We start from the raw sequence: 14,733 nt of genomic DNA, 5'->3' as shown, positions 1-14,733 counted from the left end.
GGTCCTGGCAGGCGGCAGGTATCACATCTGAGCATCTCGCTCACTGGTCCAGGTGCAGGAACTGAGGTGCCTCGTAATCTTCTTTGGAGACTTTGGGTCACTGTCCGGATCTGGCAGTCTGTCTGACATTATAAACTTTAAAGATAACAATTTAAATGCCATATTCTGAAGATCTCTGAAGCATTAGAGGTCTGTTTGTCTGTTTTAGTTACTTTTCTTAAGCACACATTAAGCATACAGGTGGCTAGGTAAGGTCTTATTTCTGTAAATGATTTAGTCTGTAACTGGTTTTAACTTAGTAAAATGTTTGAAACAGCACAGCTGAACTTAAAACTGCATAGAGCTACCTTATATTCCTTAAACAGTAGCTTAACTTCTTTCTGAGGCAGGGTTTTTCTGTGACTTTGGAGCCTGTCCTGGAATTCGATCTGCCGGACCAGGCAGGCCTTGAACTCATAAAGATCCATCTGCCTCTTACTCCCGAGTGGTGGGATTAAAGGCGTATGCCACCAACGCCCTCAACTTAAAGTCGTGTGCCATCAACACCCTGAGCTTAAAGGTGTGTGCCATCAACATCCTAAGCTTAAAGGTGTGTGTTACCAATATCTTAAACTTAACTTTTAAAAACATGAACTGTAACATCTTAAAATAGATCAGTATCTTTCATAAAACAAGAACTTTACACTGTCAGGCTTTGCTTAAAAATAATTCTAAATTGAAGCTCTTTAAGTACAAATATTAATAAAAACAAACATTTGAAAACTGGTTTTAAAAAGAAATTTAAATTCCCTTAAGGTCTTTCTGTAATATATAGAAGCATTAACATTTTAAATCTTAATTGAAAAACTTGTTTCTAAGATGGTACCTCTAATTTCCATGTGGTCACCTTTAGTCAAGATGGCGGTTTAAGTATTCTTTTTTTAACTTTAGCAAAATGGCGACCAGTCAAGTCATGTGACCAGTTACAAAATGGCCGTAACTTGCTTTGCTTAACATGCTTAAGTTTATACCAGGAAATAGAACATTTTTAAAACAAGTATACATAATTTACTTGAGAAATAAACAGGACTTTTAAAAACAAAATCAGCTTAATATGGTTAAAATTTTAACTTATATTACCATTTTTAAAATTTATTTGTAGACATGAGAAACCATAGCACAGTTTACATTTTTTTTAATTTGTAACAACCTTTTCTCTGACCTTCGACAACTTTTCTCTGACCTTCTACAACTTATTTTAACCCTCTATAACTTTTATTATTTGCTTTAACTCTCTTTAACCTTTTATTTTATTTCTCTGACTTTCTTAGACATTCTTAGACAATTTTTTTTCTCTTTATTATTTAAGTTTTTTACATTTTTTTTATTTTTTAGTTAACATAAAAATTTTGTCAAAGTCCCTTTTATAGTTCTTAATAACTTTAAGGCCATTTAGATGTCCGGATCAGGCCAGATAAGTTCATACGCTCGAGCTCCATGTGCTCAAGGCAGAGAGACCTGGGGTAGGGGTGCTGCTGGTAACCCCAGACCCTAGGCCAATCCAGGTGTGGGAAAAAGACTCCTGCAGCCCCCCTACATACCATGTGTGTAGAGCACAAAGAATGCCGGGCAGCTAGGCAAATGGCAGGGACCCACGGGACCGGCAAGTGGGGATAGGGAAAGACTCACCTACATGGGCCAGGCTCAGCTGTAAGGGCTGCAGCAGTGGTTCGAGTTCAGAAAAGCAGCCTCGGGGGACTCCAACATAACACATTCTAACCCGTGACACATGGCAGAACTCCTTTCCCGTGCCATGTGCTTAGGGCAACAAGAAAAGACCCCTGACCCATGCATGCCACAAATATGAGACATGGAGACATTAGACAGGACAGACATTAGACAGGACAAACCGCGGCAAAGAAATGGTGCCCCAAACCAAAATTACAACCAAACCTTGGACTTTCATCCAGGGTGGAACCAAGGTTCTCGCAAGTCTGCTTACCCTATGGTTCAATTACAAATTCTGCGCAGATCAAATACAAATTACAAATTCTGCGCAGATCAAATCAAGCAACCCTCGGACTTTTGTCCAGGGCAGGACTTTAGGGTCTTCCCCAGAAGTCCGAATTACAAATACAAATTCTGCGCAGATCAAATACAAATCATGGCACCAAACAAAACAGCAAGAGACAAAACAAGCAAACATTGAACATTGAACATATATAAGTTTCGAGCTCGAATCATCTTACCTCCAAGATCGAATCCACTCAGGTGAAGGGTGGTCACAAATCGCGGACGAGCCCCCAAAATGTTAGACCCCCGAAAACTCAAGTATCCGGGGTCTCAGGCCAGGTTCGCGGTCACCCCAATCACCAGGCGGATTCGAGAGCTTGCTGCAAACTGCACGAGGCTTTATTGTAATTTAACGAACTAACCCCATGTTAGCTCGGGTCTTTCACCCACCCGCCATGGCAGACGGCTAGAAAAAGACGGCTCCTAAGGTCTCCCCAAAGATCTTATAGGGCAGCGTAAGGGGAGTGTCTAGGGGTACGCACAGGCTTACGCACAGGCTCATGATTGGTGTGCCTCCAGGCTTGGAGGGCTTGCCCTGTGTTGATTGGTCAACTGGTTGTTATGGCTCATAGGCCCTCCCAGGGTGGTTGCTATGCTCTTACGTCATTGCTGTGCACTTGTCCGTAAAGCACACCCAGAGCCATAAAGCATAGCACCACCAGCTAACTTCCGATTGGTTCCTTGTCACAAGACAGGCATCTGACCTCTAAGTGACTAAGGTTCCTTGTCACGAGACAGGCATCTGACCTCTACGTGACCAAGGCAGGTTTATGGCAAGCACATGTTCGGCTGTTATGGCTGCCAAAAGGAAGCTGGTTCCTTCAGCCTCACCCATGGGAAATGCATAGAGGAACCTTTCTGGTTTCATCCAACAAGTAGGTAAACAGACAAAAGTGGCTTACGGTTGCCGCCGTTTTGGTCATGTGACCTACCTGTAGGCACACACAGCTCCAGTGGCCTATGCCAGCAAACCTGTCTGCCAGATTTTTGATTTCTGCCAGATCTTTTTGCTTTTTATTTTAATTTTTGTCTGTGATTTCTTCTTTCACTGGCTCTGTTGTTCATGGCTTGTTTACTAAATACTGTGCCTTTCCAGGGCCCTCTGCTCTCTCCCTTTAAATCTCCTGTCTGTTTGCTACAATGTATGGATCAGAAATTACATTCTAGTTCCCCTTTACTGTTATCCAATGCTGCTTGTCTCTGTACCTGTAATTTAACTTTATACTTATCTAGCTCTATATACAATTTAAATTAAACTATACTAAGTCTCATATTTCTAAATTACTATGTATCTTAAAATGATGGTAAACATTTAAAATCATAAAGGTCTAATTTAACTATACTTAAAATATAAGCTAAGTCTATACAACTTAAATTTAACCCATGTATCTTTAAATGATTAGAAAAGTTTAAAATCACAAAGGTCTATTTCAAACTAACAAAATATTTATACCATTCAGTCTATCCTGTAAGCTGTTTACAAAGGTACAGCTTTTATTACAAAAAAGGGATTTTTCTCTAACTAAAGGCAAACTTAACTGCTAAGACACTAAGCAGACAGCCCTCAAATGCTCAGAGATCTAGAGAATATGGCATTTAAAATGTTTTGTTAAAAAGCTTTTTATAACAGAGAGATAGGCCAGCTGCTGGCCCCACCCCATTTCCTCCGAGAAGACTGATGGGCACTGAAGAAACTTCATCTCGAGTCAGTGACAACGCTGGTCACTGAGCAACCCTGCCCTTCATCTCAACTACTACAAAGTATTCCAGACCTTGGACAAGAGGACAATGGAATCGACTTTCCCAGCATTGCTTGGGCCAACGGTAGGCGAGTCTTCCCAAAGTCTGTAATCCACAGGTCACATGCTATCAGCAAGAAGGCAGGTGTCCTGCAGCCCACTACTATGGATGGAGGACCTTATGGGTGGCTGTCCATACAGCCTGCTGGCAAGTCTCTGTTATTCTTTAATCATTGATTCAGGTAAAATCTTATCCTTCTCAAGAACTCTGATGCTTTTGACGACTGGTAGTCTTGCCAGCTTAAAGCAAAACAGAGTCCAGTAACAGGTATTTTAGGGTTTATCTATGTAAAGATAGGAAAGTCTAAGATGTATAAAAGTCTGAGAATGTAGTTACAAAGGCCTGAGGATAAAAATGCTTAAGTGATGATAAAATAAGTTGAGACATTAAAAAAGGATAAAATATGTTCCTGACTTCTCTATTTCTCATGCTACTGTTCATAATAAAGTTCACCAATACCACTATAGGATCATAACTACAAGGTCAAGATTAAGATGCTTTTCATTGTCCTAAAAAAAAAAATCTGTCTATTTTAAAATGGTAATGCTTTTAGCCAAGTTGCTTCTAACATGTCTAATACTTATGTTTCCACAAACTCTAAGGACTCTTGTAAGTTCCAGGGAGCTGAATTGGATCCAAACAAACAGGTCAGATTCACTCCAGTTATTCAACCTTTCCCCGGTCCCAAATTCCCTTCACTCATCTTGGGACTCCTTGGGAACCCCTCCCTCATCTTACAATCTTCCCCTCAAGTGACAGGACCTAAGAAAAAATTTTTTTCTAAACTCAACCTTGTCTTCTGCTTTGTTAACATCTTGCCAGGTCTAAGAGGCGCCAGGGAGTTCCATACAGCCTGGACTGCAATGAAACAACCAGCTACCCAAGGACGTGGCAGCACGCCAACCTTCTCGGGTCACCCAAAGATGGTCAACGCCCCCCACGTCAGCAGGAAGCAGTCTTAAGAATTCGACGCCCTTATTCCTTAACCTGCCATGTCTAAACACCCCACCTTTTTTTAATAATAAGTAGAGGTGGGAATGTAAGGTTCAGGCATTATGCTGGCCTGCCCCTGTTACCTGGTTGAACAGGCAATACCCTGGTCAGCCCAAGGTTCCATGGGAACTAAGTCTGCACGCAGGTGCAGAGGACCCCTTTAAAAGATAGGCCCCTTCCCATTTATGCTCTCTGTTCCTCTGTTCTGCTCTCTGTCCCCTCTCTCTGTTTCCCCGCTCTGTCTCTCTATGGCGACTGGCCATGGCGGTCAGCCATTTACCCTGTTCCTCTTCTTAGTCTCCCCATTCTGCCGGGCCTTATAATAAACTTATAGTCTTATGTCTCATGTCTCAGCATTTCTCTTTTCTTCTTTTTAAACAAAACAATAACATATGGAGCACCCAATATAATACAATCTGATCAAGGCACACAATTCACAGGACAACAAAAACAAAGAGTGGCCAAAATTTTAGGAATCATGTGGGACTTTCATACAGCTTATAACCCCACAGCAGCAGGAGCCATAGAACGATTCAATGGAATGCTTAAAAATAAATTAGAATCTATGAGAGATACCAAGATAACTCTGGCCTTGAGATAGCAGTATATGGACTAAATAATAGGACTCAAATAAACAGAAAATCACCCTTAAAGGAAGTAATAGATATAACACCAGAAATAGAATACCCAACTATGGTGAAAGCACCAATGATGGTACCAGATTTAAAAACTATGGCATCAGTCATTTTATTTCCTAGAATAAGGAAATTATCTATAAAGTTAGATTTAAAAGCACCACCACAGTACTGCGATGCAGCTGTAGGCCTGCCTGACCTATCATACTCCTCGCCCACTAAAGTAGGCAGGAAACAGTTCCTGGCAGCAGGAGCATTTGCAGTAGGAGCATTATTAGGAGGACTATGGGAGGAGGTGTAGCAGCGGCTATGCTTGAACCTCTAAAAGCAGAAATAAGTCAGATACAAACAGTAAATTCCAAAACGGCACAAACACTGCAGGCCATATCTAACAGCATAGATGGCCTGTATACTGTAACCCAAACTATGCAAGCAGAGATGAAAGCATTTCAGGTCATGTACAAACAACAATACAATAAGGTTATTAATTTGGTAAATCAAAATCATAATCAGATAATGTGCACAATGTACAAGGCACAACTAGCACAGATGAGACAGGAATTAGATACATTGTTTTCACCTGGCATAGGTAGAAGAACAAGAGAATTCCGGACACTATTAAACCCAGAAGAACAAAGTGTCTGCACAGATGGTTGGTGTGAATTACATTTGGTACAAATATTTATAGATGATGCAAAACCAGCCTATCATACTAAAGCAATACCCCAACGGTATCATCAAAGAATTTCAATGTTGAATTATGACATACAATGGGTCATTAGACTACACTATACTATAGACCACTATCTATGTACTAATTTGAACAACACACCAGTGTATATACCATTGGAAGACACAATAAATATAGGAAGTAATACATATGTGTACCCACATATGCCAGAATATAAATTAGAGGATACTAATACAGCACTTACAATGATGACCCAAACATTACTAAATATAGGAGAACATACTTTTCTGATTTGCAACAAAAATAGAACATTGGCAAAATGTACCAACCTAAATGAAACAACTTATGAGGATGATATAACAGAATGGGATATAACAGAAATAGGTTGTTTTATGGTACATAATTGCAGTATATTAGAAATGATAACAGATAAGGTCAATAAAACAGAAATGACTACCTTCTCTTATGAAACTAAATGTTATTTTTCCTCAGAACAACTATTTGATGCAGAAGAAGAAAAGGAAATATGGATAACTTTATTAACACCATACAAGAAATCCAACACATAGCAGACTATAACCAAAAACAATTAGAGTCAATTCATGACAAGATAAAAACAGCAGATCAATCTGTATTCAGGAACAAAGCAGAGCCACATAATTTAGTGGGTATTATTAGAGCTAATACCTATATAAATAAAGATTGGGCAAGACAAATGCAGAAATGTGGATTTTGGGATATCTTAGCAAGATCCATAAGGCTTGATTTTGTTTGTTTCCCAACATATTAATGGTTCCATTGGATAAAAGAAATATTTTGGATATGCATATGTATATTTTTACTAATGCTCTTTGCAAGACTATTCCTATGCATTTACAGACTGAAAAAACAGTAGACAGCATGAATAACACAACGTGGAGGAAACGCTACACATGGAGAAATAGAGGCAGAAAGCAGAGAAACAACCCATCAGGAAGACCATGTGACCTTCTCCAATGTGATGGACCATATAAAATGTTTAGTTATGTTATATAGCACATTTTGAGAAATTGCAAGATCTACTCAATAGAATGATTATTTTGTCAATGTCAGGAGAACCATATGAGGATTGCAGATTTTGTGTACAAAGAATGGCTATGTTTTATTTTATGGACCCAGCAGATAGGGACCCCTTACCCCAATTAATTATACACATTGTTTACCATATGCCCTTAGAAAGAGAATTTGGGATGTTACCAAGGTTGCATGGAAATAACATAGATTATTGCTTACATATTTTATCTACTATGGTATCTTGCTATGTAACCAAAGGAATACATACTAACTATGAATTATGTAAAATGATAATTAAAGATGATCCACATAATGCTGTTAAAATGCTGGATATAGATTGGCTCTCTCTAAACCATATTTTGAAAATGGTGATCCAATGTACCTACAAAGCTATTGTACCAGAATACTGTGCAAACCATATATAATGGAATGCCTTCACTAATTTAGTGCATACATGACATGGTTAGAAACGTATAAGAAATGGAGGAATTGTAAAAGACTGTCACCTAGATCTAGAGATGAAGCCCTAGGAGAAATGAGCAGAGTAACCTATTTAGACTGCAATAAATTGTAAATCCCTGTGCTGTGCCACTATGATGATACCTTTCATGTTGACATCATTTCAGGTATCAGGGGATGGAATGTAAGGAGCCTTGTAAGCAGGCAGGCAAAGGCCTGGCTGGAGGGAGATTAGCACAGAGGCTACCACCAGGCAGGCAGAGGCCTGGCTGAAGAAAGATTAAAGGAAAGGGAGCATAGGCCCACTATGCAGCCCAGCCATTGTAGATAAGAGTGAAATGTGTGGAGTGTGGCAAAGTGTGATTAGCACGATTTAGCGAATTATTTAAGAACAGCTCAGAACTAGGAATTTTAGAATGAACCACGACGCTATGTCCTGGAACTCTCCTCCACTAACCTAACAACCAGTCCATCAAGCTGAGTGCTGCCCTTTCTGAGCTAGACTCCATGACACAGGACCCTCAGGAGACTTGCTAGCCTGAATCCAGAGGAGCGGAAGTCCAGAGCCCAAATCTGTGGGCAACTGCAGGAGAGGTACCCCCTGCTGTGAGCCTATTGTCTGTGGTTCTTAGGATTGTTTGCTTATGCTTGTGTGTTTCTTTGACATAAGTGTGAAGTAAAAGTTATATTCAAAACCAACTCACTGAGTTTGTCATTCCTCCCAGGTCAAAACCTGGTAAGGGCTCGAGACAGTTAGCTTCTGGAAAATTAATGGAACAAGCTAATTCTCCAAAACATCAGTGGGGACAAGAAGAACCCAATTCTCAGATGGAAAAGGATCATAACAGTGAAGATGAGGATGAAGACAAATATGCAGATGATATTGACATGCCCGGGCAGAATTTCGATGCTAAGAGGCGCATTACTATTCAGAATCTCAGGATTCGAGAAGATATTGCAAAAATATTTTAGAAATTTAGATCCAAATTCTGCCTATTATGATCTAAAAACTAGAGCAATGAGAGAGAATCCTTATGCCAATACAGGAAAGAATCCAGATGAAATGAGTTATGCTGGAGATAACTTAGTTAGATACACAGGAGACACCAGTACAATGACTCAAACACAATTGTTGGCTTGGGAAGCCTATGGCAAGGGATCTGAAGTCCATCTCCAGGCAGATCCTACAAAACTAGAGCTGCTGTATAAGTCCTTCAAAATCACAAAAGAAGACTTCAAGGAGCAGCAGAAGGAAAGCATCCTGGAAAATTATGGTGGCTAAGAACACTTGGATGCACCTCCAGCTGAGCTGTTGTTGGCCCAGACAGAAGACTATGTGGAGTACTCCAGGCATGGAACAGTCATGAAAGGCCAGGAGTGGGCTGTGGCCCTCTCCAAGTATGAGGAAGACATGAAGATTCACAACCACATACACATCTGGGGATCTTACTGGAAAGAAGGTGGTGGGGATACAAATGTTGCCACTCATTCTTCAAGTATTCCTATTGCACTGGAGAAGCTGGGAAGGAGAGGGTTAACTCAGAGGAGTGTATTATAAATGATGCAACTGGAGAAGAATCTGTGATGAAACCTCAAACCCTCATGGAGCTGCATCAGTGACATGGACAGGAAGCCCGAGAAACTGAAAAAGGCACTGAATGCAGAGGATACCCACCTTCTCCATGTCAAAGAGATGTTGCAGATTGATGAGTGGAAGCACCCTTACAGCAGCATTTATGAAACCCAGGAGCCCACTGAAGAGGAAATGGAGGCCTACAGAATGAAACGGCAGAGGCCAGACAACCCCATGGCCTCTTTCCTGGGACAGTAGTAGCTGGTTAGCCTGGGATACATCCACAGCATGTTCATTCCAGCTCCTTGCTGAGTACAGATAGAAGATCCTTGTCCTTCCTCTTTGCTGCCTGACATTAGTAAATGTGGGGGACCCCCCCTGGGAGTCTGCTTTTCTTCTCTTATCTAGGGTTGATCCACAGTACCCTTGGGGAGCTACTGGCTGCCTTATGGCTAGGTGCTATTTCCTCATTTTCCCTCCTGCCAACAAGGCCTGTTTACAAATATGCAGACCATCTGCATATTGCCAGTTTGCACTTTGATCTCAGTTACTTCCTAGGGCTCTGCTGATGTTATATAATTCAACTCCCCTGTAAATAAAATTGGCATTCTTCTTTCAAGAACGACCAGGTGTGTTGTCTTTATCTAATCCCAGGATCCCTCGCTCAAACCTGTAAGAAGTAGTAGTGCTGGACGATGCATAGTGGAGGTCCTCACGAGATCGAGAAAGAAGGGAATGCACACTACCAGATCACTAGTGGGATTGCCGGCCAGTGTCAAGGTAGGAGCGGGTGTATTGATATGAGAGAGTTAGGCTGGTAAGGTACTGTAATGGTGCCTCAGCTCCTGAAGGAGCTGGATTGGAAATAGAGTAGCGCTGTGTAGGGGAAGCTGTAGCCACGCCTTCTTAGGGGCTGGCTACAGATATTCTTTAGCTGGTCATGGTCTTCTGACAGCCTAGCTTCTAAGGCCTCAGACATGGAGGTTCTCTCTGTATTTATCTTATCATAAATACACTGCATCTCATCAGACAGCTCTGTCTTTAGTGTATTGGACACAGAGCCAAGCTTATCATCCAATTTCTGTTCCATTTGCTGCACAATTGTGGTCTGACCTAATCGTAAAGCTGTTATTTCCTGTAAGTAGGTGGTGAGGTTATCCTTATCTCTATTCCTGAGTCCTCTGGCTAGTAATACTATTTGTACCAGCAAGCTGACTGCCATGACAGCATATAGGCCAATAATTGGCAAATTAGCATCCTCCTCAAACAGTGAATTCACGTAATAAGCAAAAACATTACCAATTTTAGCAAATAATAAATATTCCGCCATAATTTTACCTGATTTCTACTCCAGATGCAGTAAATATATTTGACCAGCAGGTAGCACAGGCCTTCAGTTATTCCAAGGCGTTTGGCAGCAGTCGGTCAGCGGTGGAGAGAGGTCACAAAAGTGGCTGCGCTTATCTTAGAGAGTATACAGCTTTTCGGGTGCGGATTTCCCGCAGCAGCGGCCAGGGGAAGCCTCTGCTGAAAGCTGAGGCTTACTCACCTCTAGGCAGCTAGAAACTGGGTGGATGGTTCTGAGCAGCTCAGCTGCAGTGGGTCGGCACTCTCTCCTGTGGAGAGAGGGCGCTTTCCGGGCCTAGGCCTCGGCCCGATGGAACCCACAGCCTGTCCCAAATGGGGTGTAGGTTTCCAATATCCCACTTCTGACACCAGATATAGTAGGAAATTACCAATACGGAGTCAGGTAGAAATATAAGGGTATTTAATAGGGAAAAGCCTTACTTACAGAGCGAACCAGCCAGGCGGTGGTAGCAGTCTCTACAGCAAGGAGCAAAGAGAAACCGAAAATGAAACGCAGTCCCCCTACTCACTCTGACCACGCCCTCACAAGCCTGCTCAGGTACTCCTGTAGCCAGCCCCTAAGAAGGCGTGGCTACAGCTTCCCCTACAGCGTTGTCTCAAAAAGAAATTTAAAAAAAGAAAAATACAGAAAAATACAAAATAAAAATATAGAAAAATGAGAAAAATGGAGCAATAGGAAATAAAAATGACATGGATGGGTTTATTGGGATTTCTTTAGATATCAGACTGAAAGACTTAAAAATTAGCAAAGAAATATAGCCCAGAAACTGACCAAGGCCACTACTATGACTTAGTGCCTGGAATTTACCAACCACCAGCAATTACTCCCTTACAAGGCCATAAGATAACTGGGTACCAAGAATTACCAGATGGCCACCCTCCACCGAGGGGCTCATGAAGGAAACAGATTGCCCCACCGGCCAATGTGTCAACAATTAACAATTTGCTCAGGCAAGATTAGTTAGCATATCCTGAGGTCTGCGGGTTTACAACTGGTGAGTCAGGAGGCTATCTGATTCCCAGCCCTCCCCTCAAGACAAAGGGCCTCTTAGAAACCCATGACTCTGGTCACATACTCAACGGACAGAGAGTCGCTGCCCCTCCATAAGCTTGTGGTTTTTGCCTTTAAAAACACCTGTGCCTGGGGGACTGGACTGCCCTCTAGCCTGCGTGCTGAGGAGGCCTGTTTGTACAAGCGTTCACCTTTCATTAAAGCCTCTTGCTGTTTGCATCAAGTTTCTACCTCCGCATGGTGATTAGGGTGGTCACGGTCCTGGGCCGAGATCCTGGGGGCCTGAGTGTCTGGGGCTCTTTCAAGACCAACAGAAACTTCAATTAAAAATATCTTATTCCTCCAGAGAAAGCAAGGCCCACTGCTGCAGCAGATGCAAACCCTAAGCTGTTGAAGCCACAGCTGAGGAAACAGGAATGAAGTTGCAGCCTCAACCCAAGCCTCAGTTCCCATTTCAGCTGCAGCCTGAGGTCCAAAGGATTCTCAAAGCTCAGGTCCTTCTCCTGAGGAGCTTATCCTAAGACTCCTTCAAGACCTAGTCACTGAAAGACACTCAGATCGAGGAGCCTCCACAAATCGGACAGTTTCCTCCCAAAAACTCAATGTCCAGTCCAGCTGATGTAAAAACAAGAGGTAAGTTTATTGTGGGCGTTTGTGAAAATGGGCCTCCCAGTCTGGCAGACAAAGGAAGCCCTGTTCCTCAAAGGCAGGCCTCTTTTATAGGAAGAAACCACAAGATTTTGGGGAAGGGAGGGAGTTCGGGCACATAGCCAGAGTCACAGGTCTTTTGGAGGTCTCTTATCTTTGGAGCCAGATGGTCTCCTGACTCACTAGTTGGGTCAACAGCACATGGCATGTGCTGATCATTCTTGCCTGAGCAACCGGTAATTGCAGCTATCTCTTTGGTTTCTCGGGGGCTCTCTTTTGTCAATTGTTGCTACATTAACTGGTGGGATAGTCTGTTCTTATCTTCATGACCCCATGGGGGGGTGACCCTTTGGAAATTCTTGGTATTTAGTTAGGCTATCTTTTCAGCCTTTGTAAGGGAGTTATTGCAGCTGGCTAGGAAATTCTGGGGACTCGAGCCATTGTGGTCTTGGTTAGATTTTTAAGTCAGGCCACCCTGCTTTTAGTGTGGGAGGTTTTTCTAAACTTCCCTATTTTATTTCTTTGTTAATTTTTAACTCCTTCAGTCACTCTTATAAACTTGATACATCATTACCATACCCAGCTCCACTTCTAACTGTAATGAGAACCCTTGGTTCAGGCCAAGAATTGTTATATCATGGAAGAGGTGGCCTTGCATAAAAGGGCCAGGATATTGCAGAATCTGAGGTATTGGGGGAATGGATCCTCCTGTGTGCTAAGGACCTCAGGTCGCATCCTGGTGTTGGTGCAGAGAGTTCAGCAGCTCAGTTAAGCTTTAGAGTTTGTGCACCTGCCAACCGAAATGTGTTACACTTGAAGATTTATTTTTTTGTTTACACAGAGGGGCTGTGCTGAAACTCCTAGCACTCCCCCCTCCTCCTCCCAGAATGTAGAGGCTGTACTCACATGCCATCACAGCCCTGACATGAATTTCTTTATTTTGACACTGGGGCTAAATCAATGTTGCCAAGGCTTGTGATGAATTTTCTGTGAACTGTTTGCTTTTGTCACCTGATTGTTAGGATTCTAACTGGTAACAGAGTTTGACAACAATGAGGAAGATATTCCACATAGAAATTCTGGGGAATTGGGGGAGATGATTGTAGCAGCCAGAGGGGTCTAGGACATCATGACAACATGGCCCCAGAATGAAATAACCAGGACTCATAGGGGATCATAGAAACTGAACTGAAAATCAGTGACCTGTTTATAAAATTGAGTAAGCCTGTGTGTGGAGAGATGACTTAGAAGTTAAGAGCAGTGACTGTACTTCTAAAGGACCTGAGTTCAATTCCAAGCACTCACATTGCTCACAGCTACCTATAACTCCAGTTCAGGGGATCTGGCATGTTCAACCAGACAGAAATGCAGGCAAAACAACAACAACGCACATGAAAAATTTTTAAGAGAACTTAATAAGTCCTCTGAATAGGTGTTAGTGTTGTGTAACTTGGCATTTTTGTGGGACTTCTAACTGTGGGAATAGGGCTGTCTCTGACTCATTTGTTTGCTCTTGGGGATCCCTTTTTTCCTGGTATGATGCCTCTTCCTCCCTTGATAAGACTGCCTGTGGCCAGTCTCACTGAATTGTCTAATGCCAAGTTTGGTTGTTGTCACTGGGAGAACAGCTATATTCTGCAGGTAAATAGAGGAGGAGAGGAGCAGAGACAGAGGTGAGGAGGGAGAAGGGACAGGAGGAGAGCAGGGAGGTGAGGATGCATATGAGAGAAGATTAAAAATGGAAAAAATTCAACATGGAGTTTTCTTTTCTCTTTGCTTTCATTTTCTTTCTTACATTTTTGTTTTTGTGTTTTGAGACAGGGTTTCCCTGTTGTTGAGCACACTATGTAGTCCTGGTTGGCCTTGAACTCAGATCTCCCTGCTTCTGCCTCCTGAGTATTGGGATTAAAGGTGTGTGTGATTGCTGCCTGGCTCAGAGTTTTCTTTTTCCAACTAAATTGGGTCATTTTTTTGACATAAATGAAGTAACTATATAGTGTTTTCGTATGCAGCCCAGGCTGTCCCCCAGGTGCTGGCAATGTTTCCTTCTTCCTGAATTCTGAGATTCCAGATGTGTGCTAAAGGCCCGTGTTACTGTAAAGTTGTCAGAACTAACTTGTCACCAGTTATCATTTTCATCAAATAAAATGTTCTTAGAGGAAAACTTAATTGTATCTTACAACTTTGCATTTCAAATCATCAAAACTTAAAAAACCCAGGGAGTAGGATGGGTGGGGATGACTCACACCTTTAATCCCTAAACTTGGAAGGGAAAGCAAGGTTGATCCATATGATTTCTAGGACTATCTAGTCTATAGAGTGACTGCTAGGACAGTTTCCAACCCTAAAAAGAGAAACCCTGTTTAAAAATGAAACAAAAAACTATTATTAGAGAGCACAGTGAATAAGATTGCATTCTGTAGGGCAGGAGAGGTGGCTCAGTGAGTCA

At 42.0% G+C, this 14,733-nt stretch overlaps 2 long non-coding RNA genes and 1 pseudogene across 2 annotated transcripts; 2 read left to right on the top strand and 1 right to left on the bottom strand.

The window, feature by feature from the left end:
* Positions 1-86: 86 nt before the first annotated feature.
* On the bottom strand, positions 87-2,414 carry LOC118239130. The gene is made up of 2 exons (XR_004770706.1): positions 2,229-2,414; positions 87-135 (listed from the first exon to the last, which is right to left on the bottom strand). It is a non-coding gene; the product is annotated as an uncharacterized LOC118239130 (long non-coding RNA).
* A 495-nt stretch (positions 2,415-2,909) lies between these two features.
* On the top strand, positions 2,910-4,897 carry LOC118239129. Its single transcript, XR_004770705.1, has 3 exons — positions 2,910-2,927; positions 4,455-4,499; positions 4,675-4,897. It is a non-coding gene; the product is annotated as an uncharacterized LOC118239129 (long non-coding RNA).
* Positions 4,898-7,817: 2,920 nt separating this feature from the next.
* LOC100763946 lies at positions 7,818-9,536 on the top strand (annotated as a pseudogene).
* Positions 9,537-14,733: the final 5,197 nt, after the last annotated feature.

Source organism: Cricetulus griseus, chromosome 7 (assembly GCF_003668045.3).
Source record: "Cricetulus griseus strain 17A/GY chromosome 7, alternate assembly CriGri-PICRH-1.0, whole genome shotgun sequence".
NCBI lineage: Eukaryota > Metazoa > Chordata > Mammalia > Rodentia > Cricetidae > Cricetulus > Cricetulus griseus.
The sequence above is the reverse complement of the archived record's forward strand: the minus strand, read 5'-3'. Positions and strand labels throughout refer to the sequence as shown.